This window comes from Oncorhynchus tshawytscha, linkage group LG01 (assembly GCF_018296145.1).
Source record: "Oncorhynchus tshawytscha isolate Ot180627B linkage group LG01, Otsh_v2.0, whole genome shotgun sequence".
NCBI classification, from domain to species: Eukaryota; Metazoa; Chordata; class Actinopteri; order Salmoniformes; family Salmonidae; genus Oncorhynchus; species Oncorhynchus tshawytscha.
In genome coordinates, this window is record NC_056429.1 from 21,128,421 (window position 1) to 21,141,623 (window position 13,203).

The window sequence follows — 13,203 nt, forward strand, 5'->3', positions numbered from 1 at the left end:
ATAGAGATCTGGACATGAACTTACTTTCAAGATTGCCATTTCATTTAGTTATTTTGAAGAAGATTAAATTGCAAGCAGCTTGTATTTTGTACTGTTGTACAACATATGGATCGAAGTTGAATGCAGTAAGCATATCAACCAATAAGGATATTATCTTAATCAAAGAAATGGATTCTGTGGGCTCAAATGTGGGCTTGTTTCTTGGAGACGATACTCAGATATAGCTGGCCGTCCCATGTTGTACGGTGTTGTTTTTGTGCTCTACCTTTTCCTTCTGTCTGTAGTGTGAGCTGACCAGGGACAGGAACCATGAGTCCAGTGCTCAGCCCAGAGAAACAAAGCCAGTCCTGTGTTGGAGCCGCAGCAAGCTGTGTGTGGCTGCTAGTGTTTTCATCAGGGGTGAAACCTTAACCGTGTTTATCCTGCGTTCATCCACAGTTTATTTAGTATTTTGTCTAGAACGTCTCAGACTGACTCACCGACTCTGGGGTGGTACTGTGGCTGTGCCTTATAACATTGTTCAGAATATGACTTTATTCGTTGGGTGGTTGTGTGTCAGTTCTGAATACTCGTTGTTCATTATTATTGAATTAACATCAATCAATTATATCAATCATAGTTGTCTGTCAACCTTGACCAGGACCAACTCTTTGTTGTCAGTTGCTGAACACCTCCTAGTTGAGGCTTTCAGTAGTTCATAGTCTGGACAAGTCAGTCTGTCATTACATTACAAGATGTTGGAGGAGGTCTGGTAATCGTCAGATCCCATCAAGACATCTATCCTTGAGTGCTGCCTGTCCAACATGACCGACACTGTATGCCGCTTGGTCTTCCTGGACTGCAGTCCTGGGAGCAACATGCAGCCTGTAGCCTTATACCCAACTAACTCTCACAACCCACCCAGATACAGGCAGAAGAGGGCAAACCTTTCAACTCTGCCACCTTGACTGATAGCGAGCGCAGTATGGAGGCTTCACAGATAATGCTCCTCAGTGATTAATAAGGTCTAGAGAAATGCAAGGATGGAGCGTGAGGCCGTGGGAGAGAGATTGACTAAGAAGTTTTTAGGGAAATTAATTTGAAAGACCCTTGTCTATGTAGCTCATGTTGTTGCGGTAATGCAGAGCGACTTCTCTGTTTCCTTTCCATCATTATTTTTATGGTCTTCCCTCTTTTATTTTTCCAAATCCCTCTCGTCTTGTTTCCGTTCCTTGATCAAAGTGAGGGACTCAGAGTGGCACAGACTCTGTGTCTGTCTCCCACAACCCAGAGGACCCTGGTCCATTTGTCATGGTAGTAAATCCCCCGAATGACATAACTTAAACCACTGATGGACTGAAAGAGAGGAGATGATGGATGGAGGAAAGTAGGAGAGAACGAAAGGTGGAGGAAAGGAGGAAAGGTCTGCTCAGTGAAGCTGAGCCTGGCCCAGTCTCCCCAACCCCTCCTCATGTATGTAGTCAGCCTGCTTCCTTGTCCAGACTGCACGCCTCTCTGGTCGTCTCTACAGCCTCTCTTCACTCACACTTGACTTGTTCTCCTGCTTGACTTAGAGCAGAAGTACTGTCAACGGGGCCTGTCAGGAAGCCGCCTCAGAGCAAACAGAGCAGAAACACATGAAACAGCCAGGCCTTTATGAGTGAACTGTAACATACACACGCACAGAACAGAGAGGTCTTCCAGGAAAAGAGTAAAAGTCATTTTCTGCTTCTTCAGCTGATCCCAAACATGTGTCAAGGTTTATACTGTAATCTACTGTGCCACTAAGAAAAGAAAATACACCTCGCTCTCCTTTAATTTTTAATTTATTTATTGTCCTGCCAGGATCCATGTTTGTGCTGCTGGATGTTGTGACTGTCTCTCTTTGGCCGTGTGTGTGTGTGTGTGTGTGTGTGTGTGTGTGTGTGTGTGTGTGTGTATGTTTATATATACAGTATGCCTCTCATCTACTGGCACTGCACTGTATCTACAAGACTCACCAGGTGTACTCTAATACTGTATGTGTTGGGTAAGGACACTATATACTTCCTCAACCCGGTAGAGAGCTGAGTTCGGCTCTATAGCTCAGTCCCTTGTGGCTCCAGCCTAGCACATCAATAATACTAATGCTGACAGCCCCTAGTCCCCACCAGGCCTCTTGCCCTCCTCATAGAAGATTAATTGTTGCTGATCTCGCAGGTATGTTCAACCTCGCCCCAAGCGGAGTCAGAGTCAGACCCAGACCAAACCCAGACCAGACCCAGACAGCAGGCATGGTGTGACGGTTAATGCCCCACCAGGGAAACCTATTAGTAGGAATGTGGCTCCTGTGGGTAGCAAAGCCAAGCTCCATCCATTACCTGACACCTGATGGACACATCACCTCAATGCAATGCTGTAGCGAGGTAGAGAGGGCCGAGCCAGCAGGCCAGCTGTGAGGTTCAGGTCCGGACCACTGTGAGTGGAGTGGAGTTTGTTGGAGTCTGGACCGCCTGTTGAGGTATACACAGGGTTTGTTTTAGTGGGTGAGAGGGAAGGACCACGGAGGGTTAAAACACATATTACACGCCGGGAGGTTAAAAACTCAGCAGCAGCACGCACAGCAGGTCGCCGACTTGATTTATGAGTAAGGGCTGTTCCTACTGCGGCGAGGAACGGGACCATGATTGAAAATCACATCGGCTCCAATATTACAGCCACTCACTCACTGGAAACGCTTGGCGATGATTGTCACATTTTTAAATTTCAGTTTTCATATCGAAGCTGCCAAAATATTATTTCATGAGCAATTTCGGCACACGCCGCGATACAGAGCGCGCTGTCCAGCTGAATTGAATTTCTGCCGTCAGTGAGTGGCTGGCATGTCGAGTCCATAAAAGGTCCTTCACAAGGCCTACTACTCCCACTCTCACTGCTCTAACTCACTCTCCTATCATGAAGAAGTGCAGCCATTTCAATTCACCTGGGTTATATTGCAAAACCTCTGAGGATTGTGTTAGATGTGTTGTGGGCAACTGGGCATGTCAGAACTGGTATCAGTGGTTAGTTTGCAGTTGATCATGTATCTCCAGGGTCTAAATGAGGCATGGCTGGTTGACAGGCATGTGGATACAGAGAGATAGACAGTAGGCAGATAACACTGTGGTGATGCAGGCTGTGCTTTGACACCCACTCATAGTGTTCACAGACCATGTCATACCACCAACCTGCTCCAGATGTGTAAAACATGATCCCTGCTCAATTAGTGGTTAAAGAGCATTATCATTTAGTTGGCGATGTAACGGTTCTCCTCTTCGTCTGATGATGAGGAATAGGAATCATCGGACCAACACGCAGCATGGTAAGTGTTCATAGTAAATGTAATTAAATAAACTGAACACTGAATGACCAAAAAAACAAAACAACAAACAGTGTGAACGAAACAGTCCTGTAAGGTGAAAAAAAACAGGAAACAACTACCCACAAACACAGGTGGGAAAACAGGCTACCTAAGTATGGTTCTCAATCAGAGACAACGATTGACAGCTGCCTCTGATTGGGAACCATACCAGGCCAAACACATAGAAATACAACACACAGAACAAAACAGAATGAAAAACATAGAATGCCCACCCCAACTCACGCCCTGACCAAACCAAAATAGAGACATAAAAAAGTAACTAAGGTCAGGACGTGACAGCCGAGACATTACTGTAACTTTAATGGTAGATGGCTTATCTAAATGATAACAATGGCACACTTTGTTTACATCAAGGCCCTCCAGATACCAACATCATGTGTAAAAGCAACGAAACACAAATTAGTAAGAGAAGTTGAAGGGGAGGCAAGAGATAGCAGAACAAATATATTGTACACAGAGAGATTATACTTAAATTAGATTGCCATAGTTACAGGTCGCTCTTGATTGAAGACACAGAGACAGTCGCGTGTCTCTGGTTTTCTCAGTACTATGCAAGTCTCTATATGTTTGATAATGTCACAATGTTTCCATACAGACAGACATAAATTCAAGATGTCTGCATTATTGCAGGAGATCTTCTTTACAAATGTGGTTCTTATTTTCTGCTATTATCATTGGACATGTCCACACCACATGTCCACATTTTGTTTTGAAGATGCTGGATTCTGAGACTAAATGAGCCGCAGAGTCCGTCATTTGAGATTTAATCCACTTTAAGCCCCGACAGAGACTTCTCTGTTTGGTGGAAACATTGCAGAGCCCAACCACCAGTTACCATCCAGGGAGAGAGGGAAAAAGATGGAGTGATGGTATCATGTTTCAGGAGAAGACCCAAATGCAGACAGTGTCGAAGTAACAAAAGTTTATTACTAGAACAGGGGGCAGGCTGAAGGACAGGCAGAGGTCAGTAATCCATATCAGAGTCCATAAGGTACAGAATGGCAGGTAGTCTCGGGGTCAGGGTAGGCAGAATGGTCAAAACCGGGAAAACTAGAAAACATGAACTAGAAAAAGACAGGAGCAAGGGGAAAAATGTTGGTAGGCTTGACGAATAAAACTAACTGGCAACCAACAAATAGAGAACATAGGTATAAATACACTTGGGATAACGGGGAAGATGGGGTGGAGAGGGGTGGAGACAAGCACAAAGACAGGTGAAACAGATCAGGGTGTGAGAAGATGGAGCTGACAGAGATGGTTGCCTCGCTTCGAATTCTTAGGAAACTATGCAATATTGAGTTTTTTAATGTATTATTTCTTACAATGTTACCCCAGGAAATCTTAAGCGTTATTACATACAGCTGGGAAGAACTATTGGATATAAGAGCCACGTCAACTGACCAACATTACGACCAGGAATATGATTTTCTTTTTATTTATTTATTTTCTTTTTATTTTACCCCTTTTTCTCCCCAATTTCGTGGTATCCAATTTTTTTTTTTTTTTAGTAGCTACTCTCTTGTCTCATCGCTACAACTTCCGTACAGGCTCAGGAGACGAAGGTTGAAAGTCATATCGAAAGTCATACGTCCTCCGATACACAACCCAACCAAGCCGCACTGCTTCTAAAGCGCCATCCAACCCGGAAGCCAGCCGCACCAATGTGTCGGAGGAAACACAGTGCACCTGGCAACCTTGGTTAGCGTGCACTGCGCCCGGCCCGCCACAGGAGTCGCTGGTGCGCAATGAGACAAGGATTTCCCTACCAGCCAAGCCCTCCCTAACCCAGACGACGCTAGGCCAATTGTGCGTCGCCCCACGGACCTCCTGGTCGCGGCCGGTTACGACAGAGCCTGGGCGCAAACCCAGGGTCTCTGGTGGCGCAGCTGGCGCTGCAGTACAGCGCCCTTAACCACTGTGCCACCCGGGAGGCCCGGTCGAATGACTTTCTTGAAGTGGATCCTCATTTCTGACCACCACCCAGGACAATGGATCTAATCCCAGTAGCCGACCCAAAACAACGGCGCCGCAGAAGGGGCAGACGGAGCGGCCTCCTGGTCGGGCTCCATAGACATGCATATCGCCCAACTCTCCCGAGTATACTACTTGCCAATGTCCAGTCTCATGACAACAAGATAGACGAAATTTGAGCAAGAGTTGCCTTCCAGAGATATCAGAGATTGTAACATTCTCTGTTTCACGGAAACATGGCTCTCTCGGATATGTTGTCGGAATAGGTTCAGCCACCGGGCTTCTCCATGCATCGCCCTGACAGAGCTAAACACCTATCTGGGAAGAGGAAGGGTGAGGGTGTATGCTTTATGATTAACGACTCATGGTGTAATCAAAACAACATACAGAAACTCAAGTCCTTCTGTTTACCTGACCTAGAATTCCTTACAATCAAATGCCGGCCATTTTACCGACCAAGAGAATTCTCGTCAGTTATAGTCACAGCTGTGTACATTCCCCCTCAAACAGACACCAAAACGGCCCTCAAGGAACATCACTGGACTCTATGTAAACTGGAAACCATATATCCTGAGGCTGACTTTTTTGTAGCTGGGGATTTTAACAAAGCACATTTTAGAATAAGGCTACCTAAATTCTATCAGCATATTAATTGCACGACACATAGGGGTAATACTCTCGACCACTGCTACTCTAAATTCCACTATGCATACAAAGCTCTCACCCGCCCTCCCTTTGGCAAATCTGACCACAACGCCATCTTGCTCCTACCGTCTTATAGGCAGAAACTCAAACAGGAAGTACCAGTGACGAGAACCATTCAACACTGGTATGACCAATCGGAAGCCACGCTTCAAGATTGATTTGATCACTCGGACTGGAATATGTTCCGATCAGCCTCAGAGAACAACATCGAGCTATACTCTGGCTTGGTGAGTGAGTTTATAAAGAAGTGCATTGGAGATGTTGTATCCACTGTGACTATTAAAACCTACCCTAACCAGAAACCGTGGAAGGATGGCGGCATTCGCTCAAAACTGAAAGAGCGAACCATCACATTTAACCATGGAAAGAGGTCTGGAAATATGGCTGAATATAAACAGTGTAGTTATTCCCTCCGCAAGGCAATCAAACAAGCGACATGCCGGTACAGGTACAAGGTGGAGTCGCATTTCAATGGCTTAGACACAAGACGTATGTGGCAGGGTGTGACAGATGGAGATTTTTTTTTAAATTACAGCAATCCAAGAGCTCCTGCTTGTCTTGGTTTTGTCTGTTGCTATGTTTCTGTCTGTCTGTCTGTCTGTCTGTCTGTCTGTCTGTCTGTCTGTCTGTCTGTCTGTCTGTCTGTCTGTCTGTCTGTCTGTCTGTCTGTCTGTCTGTCTGTCCTTCTGTATGTCTGTCTGTCTGAAAGGATAGAACTGGATCTGGTGTCAGGCAAACAGTGTGTGAAGTTGAACTTAAGGTTGTGAAGCGCAATGTGTGACTGCTTCGGTCTTTGGCAGTCTGCCGCAATTGTAGCTTTGGGGAAAAACAAGTAGATATGAAAGTATCTTATTTCGTTATGAAAGCCTTGAAATAGCTGATCAAATTATCCAAGATTTATACCATTATTTTTATATAGCCATGTCTCTTCATCGGATCTTGGCTCTGGAAAAGTCTATGGGTCTATAGAAGAAGCACCATATATGAGCATGTTACATAAACATTACACAAATGTCTCTAATCTGTATAATTATAGTAATCAAAGAGGTCATCCTTGTGATGAAAGCTATACATGGAGTTTTGAAATACAGTCCAGTAAAATCATTATTATCCTTTAAAAAAATAAATACCTTGTCCTTCACCAGGTACAGTTTTTCCCACAGACAGACAGACAGACAGGGCTATCTGTTTATAGTGTGATGGTTCCATGGCCCTGACAGAGTGTCACTGTAAGGAATATGAGGATTAGTGATTAGGAAAATCACTTCCCAATCATTTTGTTTGGAAACATAGCTGAAGTGTCTTTCAGCACATTACTGTAAACCTGGATTGTCTCAGTGAAATCTAATGGACGTTGGGTCAAACATAAGCTGAGGTGCTGGAAACGGGATGTCTGCTAATGAAATTACTGTAAGTATGTGGCGGGATGTGTGTGTGTCTGTGTGTGTGTGCGTGCGTGCGTGTGTGTGTGGTATAGCCTAGTGTTTTCTATGGCGGGCCTACTAAAGGAAGGCTAACCCTGTGGTCTCCTCCTGCAGTGTCTGTGATTTATCACCCAGCCGCCCCTGTGCCTCGTTTGGCCTCCCCAAACCCAGGAGGCCATTCAACTCTCTGTCAGCAGGGTCGTTATGTGGTTAACCATCCCTCTTTAAAACAAATCTCATAATGATCTCGTCTCAACCCACTGCAGGGTCTATACCCTCCCTTAGCAGCCGGCCCCAACCCTGGCTTCAACCCTAGCCCCAGCCCGAAGCCCCAACCCTGGCCCAGCCCCAGCCTGAAGCCCCAACCCTGGCCCAGCCGCAGCCCCAACTCCAGACCCAGTCCGAAGCCCCAACCCTGGCCCAGCCCCAGCCCGAAGCCCCAACCCTGGCTCTGGTCCATCCCCAGCCCGAAGCACCAACCCTGGCCCAGCCGCAGCCTTACACTACAGTAGCCTAACCCTATAGTAGCCTAGGTTATGGCTAGAGCTGAGGTTGAGTCGGGGAGGGAACATGAAGCTAAGGTTAGAGTTAGGGTAAGGGTTAGGGTTGAGCCGGGGTGTTAATCCTAGCTTCATTTACACATATCCCTAACCCTAGCCATGAACCTGACCTTAACCCTAACCTCAGCCTTATCTCCAACCCTATTTAAACCCTAACCCTAGCCATGAACCTGACTTTAACCCTAACCTTAGCCCTAGCCTTATCTCCAACCCTATCTAAACCCTAACCCTAGACATGAACCTGACCTTAACCCTAACCTTAGCCCTAGCCTTATCTCCAACCCTATTTAAACCCTAACCCTCGTCCCATCCTCATCTTTACTCGAGCCATAGCTTCAGCCTTTTCCTCAGTCATGATCCAAAACATACACAAGTATAGTAACACATACGTAGCAATATTCTCAGAGACCTCAAACACACTCACATAAATGGTAAAAATAACTATTTATCTTCTTGACATTGAAAGCCATCAAACAGAAGTGGTAAATTGTTCTATAAGCCTTGTCTCAGGATGGCAAGTTGGTGGTTGAAGATATCCCTCTAGTGGTGTGGAGGCTGTGCTTTGGCAAAGTGGGTGGGGTTATATCCTTCCTGTTTGGCCCTGTCCGGGGGTGTCCTCGGATGGGGCCACCGTGTCTCCTGACCCCTCCTGTCTCAGCCTCCAGTATTTATGCTGCAGTAGTTTATGTGTCGGGGGGCTAGGGTCAGTTTGTTATATCTGGAGTACTTCTCCTGTCCTATTCGGTGTCCTGTGTGAATTTAAGTGTGCTCTCTCTAATTCTCTCTTTCTTTCTCTCTCTCGGAGGACCTGAGCCTTAGGACCATGCCTCAGGACTACCTGACATGATGACTCCTTGCTGTCCCCAGTCCACCTGGCCGTGCTGCTGCTCCAGTTCTGCCTTATTATTATTATTGGACCATGCTGGTCATTTATGAACATTTGAACATCTTGGCCATGTTCTGTTATAATCTCCACCCGGCACAGCCAGAAGAGGACTGGCCACCCCACATAGCCTGGTTCCTCTCTAGGTTTCTTCCTAGGTTTTGGCCTTTCTAGGGAGTTTTCCTAGCCACCGTGCTTCTACACCTACATTGCTTGCTGTTTGGGGTTTTAGGCTGGGTTTCTGTACAGCACTTTGAGATATCAGCTGATGTACGAAGGGCTTTATAAATAAATTTGATTTGATTTGATAAATCTTTCTCATATCCCCTGATTTTAGTCAGTGTCTGTTCAATGTGGTCAGTCCTTGTTGGGCCTGGCAGCAGACTCGGCAGCTCTCTCTTTCTCTCTCGCTCTCTCTCTCTCGCTCGCTCTCTCTCGCTCGCTCTCTCTCGCTCGCTCTCGTCATTTGGTCTCTCACACTGTCGCTCTCTCACTCACTCACTCTCATTGGGAGAGTCTGGGTGAGGGGGAACATGTTGAGTGAGACTTTCGGCAACAGATGTGAGAGAGATGAGACAGTGGTGGGAAAAGTATCCAATTGTCATGCTTGAGTAAATGTAAAGATGCCTTAATTAATAGAAAATGACTCAAGTAAAAGTGAGTCACCCAGAAAAATACTACTTGAGTAAAAGTCTAAAAATATTTGGATTTAAATATACTTAAGTATAGGAAGTAAATGTAATTGCCAAAATATATTAGCCAACATACAATCATTGGATAACAAAATAGACGAGCTACGATCACGAATATCCTACCAACGGGACATTAAACTGTAATATCTTATGTTTGACAGAGTCATGACAAAACAACGACACGGATAACATACAGCTGGCGGGGTTTACGCTGCATCAACAAGATAGAACAGCTGCCTCTGGTAAGACAAGGGGTGGCGGACTATTTGTAAACAACAGCTGGTGCACGAAATCTAATTGTAAGGAAGTCTCGAGGTTTTGCTCGCCTAAGGTAGAATATCTCATGATATGCTGTAGACCACACTATTTACCAACTGTTATATTTTTTGTAGCTGTCTATTTATCACCACAAACCGATGCTGGCACTAAGACCGCACTCAATGAGCTGTATAAGGCCATAAGCAAACAGGAAAACGCTCATCCAGAGGCGGCGCTCCTAGTGGCCAGGGACTTTAATGCAGGGAAACTTAAATCCGTTTTACCTAATATCTACCAGCATGTTAAATGTGCAACCAGAGGAAAATAAACTTTAAACCACCTCTACCCCACACACAGAGACGCGTACAAAGCTCTCCCTCGCCCCCCATTTGGCAAATCTGTCCATAATTCTATCCTCCTGATTCCCGCTTACAAGCAAAAACTGAAGCAGGAAGCACCAGTGACTCGGTCAATAAAAAAAGTGGTCAGATGACAAGCTACAGGACTGTTTTCCTAGCGCAGACTGGAATATGTTCCGGGATTCTTCCTATGGCATTGAGGAGTGCACCACATCAGTCACCGTCTTCATCAATAAGTGCATCAAGGACGTCGTCCCCACAGTGACCATACGTACATGCCCCAACCAGAAGCCATGGATTAGAGGCAACATCCATACTGAGCTAAAGGCTAGAACTGCCACTTTCAAGGAGAGGGACGCTAACCCGGACGCTTATAAGAAATCCCGCTATGCCCTCTGACGAACCATCAAACAGAAAAAGCGTCAATACAGGACTAAGATCGAATCGTAATAGACCGGGTCCGGTGATCATCGGATGTGGCAGGGCTTGCAAACTATTACAGACTACAAAAGGAAGCACAGCATTGAGCTGCCCAGTGATTCGAGCCTACCATGCGAGCTAAGTTACTTCTATGCTTGCTTTGAAGCAAACAACACTGAAGCAGGCATGAGAGCATCAGCTGTTCCAGATGATTGTGTGATCACACTCTCCATAGCCAATGTGAGTAAGAGATTGAAACAGGTCAACATTCACAAGGCCGCAGGGCCAGACGGATTATCGGGACATGTACTCTGAGCATGCGCTGAACAACTGGCAAGTGTCTTCCCTGACATTTTCAACCTCTCCCTGACTGTGTCAGGACCCGGTTACGAACTTGGGTCTCCGGTGTGAGAAACAGTCACTTAGCAAACTGAGCCACTAATAGTCGGCAGAACCCAGAAGATGAGGCAGAGGCAGCAGTACTTGAGATGGTGTTTTAATAAAGTAAAAAGGTAAGTACTTCAGGCAAAAAGATAAATCCACAATGTCAAAAGTAATTCCAAGTGAAAAAGGTAATCCTCCAAGTGAAAAGGTAAATCCACAAGGTGGTAGGTACAGCAGGGAAAAAGCCTCAAAAGATAATCAAAAATAAATAAACGAGAACAAAAACAGAGTACCGCAAGAGAGTCCAACTGGAGTAACAAATGTTCACAGCATCGCTGGGGCTGGGTGCTAACATTCAAAAACAGTGCAAAGAACTAAGGAAAACTAAGAGTTAAAATACATTCAAGGGAAACGAGGCACAGGTGCAAATAATAATCTGGAAACAAGGGAAAACAAAAGGGTCAAAAAAGCACAATGGGGGCATCTAGTGGCCAAAACCGGAACAATCCTGGCCAAATCCTGACAGACTGAGTCTGTAATTCCAACATGTTTCAAGCAGACCACCATATCCTAAATGACTACCGACCCGTAGCACTCACGTCTGTAGCTGTGAAGTACTTTGAAAAGCTGGTCATGGCTCACATCAACACCATTTTCCCAGAAACCCTAGACCCACTCCAATTTGCATACCATCCCAACAGATCCACAGAGGATGCAATCTCTAGTTCACTCCACACTGCACTTTCCCACCTGGACAAAAGGAACACCTACGTGAGAATGCTATTCATTGACTACAGCTCAGCATTCACCACCATGTTGCCCTCAAAGCTCATCACTAAGCTAAGGACCCTGGGACCAAACACCTCCCTTTGCAACTGGATCCTGGACTTCCTGATGGGCCGCCCCCAGGTGGTAAGGGTAGGTAACAACACATCAGCCACGCTGATCCTCAACACGGAGGCCCTTCAGGGGTGCATGCTCAGTCCCCTCCTGTACTCCCTGTTCACCCATGACTGCATGGCCAGGCACGACTCCAACACCATCATTAAGTTTGCCGATGACACAATAGTGGTAGGCCTGATCACTGACAACAATGAGACAGCCTATAGAGAGGAGGTTAGAGACCTGGTCGTGTGGTGCCAGGATAACAACCTCTCCCTCAACGTGATCAAGACAAAGGAGATGATTGTGGACTACAGGAAAAGGAGGACAGAGCACGCCCCCATTCTCATCGACGTGGCTGTAGTGGAGCAGGTTGAGAGCTTCAAGTTCCTTGGTGTCCACATCACCAACAAACTATCATGGTCCAAACACACCAAGACAGTCGTGAAGAGGGCATGACAATGCCTATTCCCCCTCAGGAGACTGAACAGATTTGGCATGGATCCTCAGACCCTCAAAAAGGTATACAGGTGCACCATCGAGAGCATGCTGACTGGTTGTATCACTGCTTGGTATGGCAACTGCTTGGCCTCCGACCGCAAAGTACTACAGAGGGTAGTGCGTACGGCCAAGTGCCTAGCTGGGGCCAAGCTTCCTGCCATCCAGGACCTCTATACCAGGTGGTGTCAGAGGAAGAACCTAAAAGTTGTCAAAGACTCCAGCAACCCTATTCATAGACTGTTCTCTCTGCTACCACACGGCAAGCTGTACCGGAGCTCCAAGTCTGAGTCCAAAAGGCTTCTTAACAGCGTCTACCCCCAAGCCATAAGACTCCTGAACAGCTAGCCTAGGTAGCCTAGTGGTTAGAGCATTGGACTAGTAACCGTAAAGGTTACAAGATTGAATCCCTGAGCCGCCAAGGCAAAAATCTGTTGTTCTACTCCTGAACAAGACAGTTAACCCACTGTTCCTAGGCCAGTTAACCCACTGTTCCTAGGCCATCATTGAAAATAAGAACTTGTTCTTAACTGACTTGCCTATTTAAATAAAGATTAAAAAATTCAATGGCTACGCAGACTATTTGCATTGTCCCCACCCCCTCTTTTACACCACTCTCTGTTTATTATCTATGCATAGTCACTTTAACTCTACCTACATGTACATATTACTTCAGTCACCTCGACTAACCTGTGTTCCCCTGCATATTGACTCTGTACCAGTACCTCCTGTATCTAGCCTCGCTACTGTTATATAGCCTCGCTACTGTAAGGTGTTGTACTCCTGTT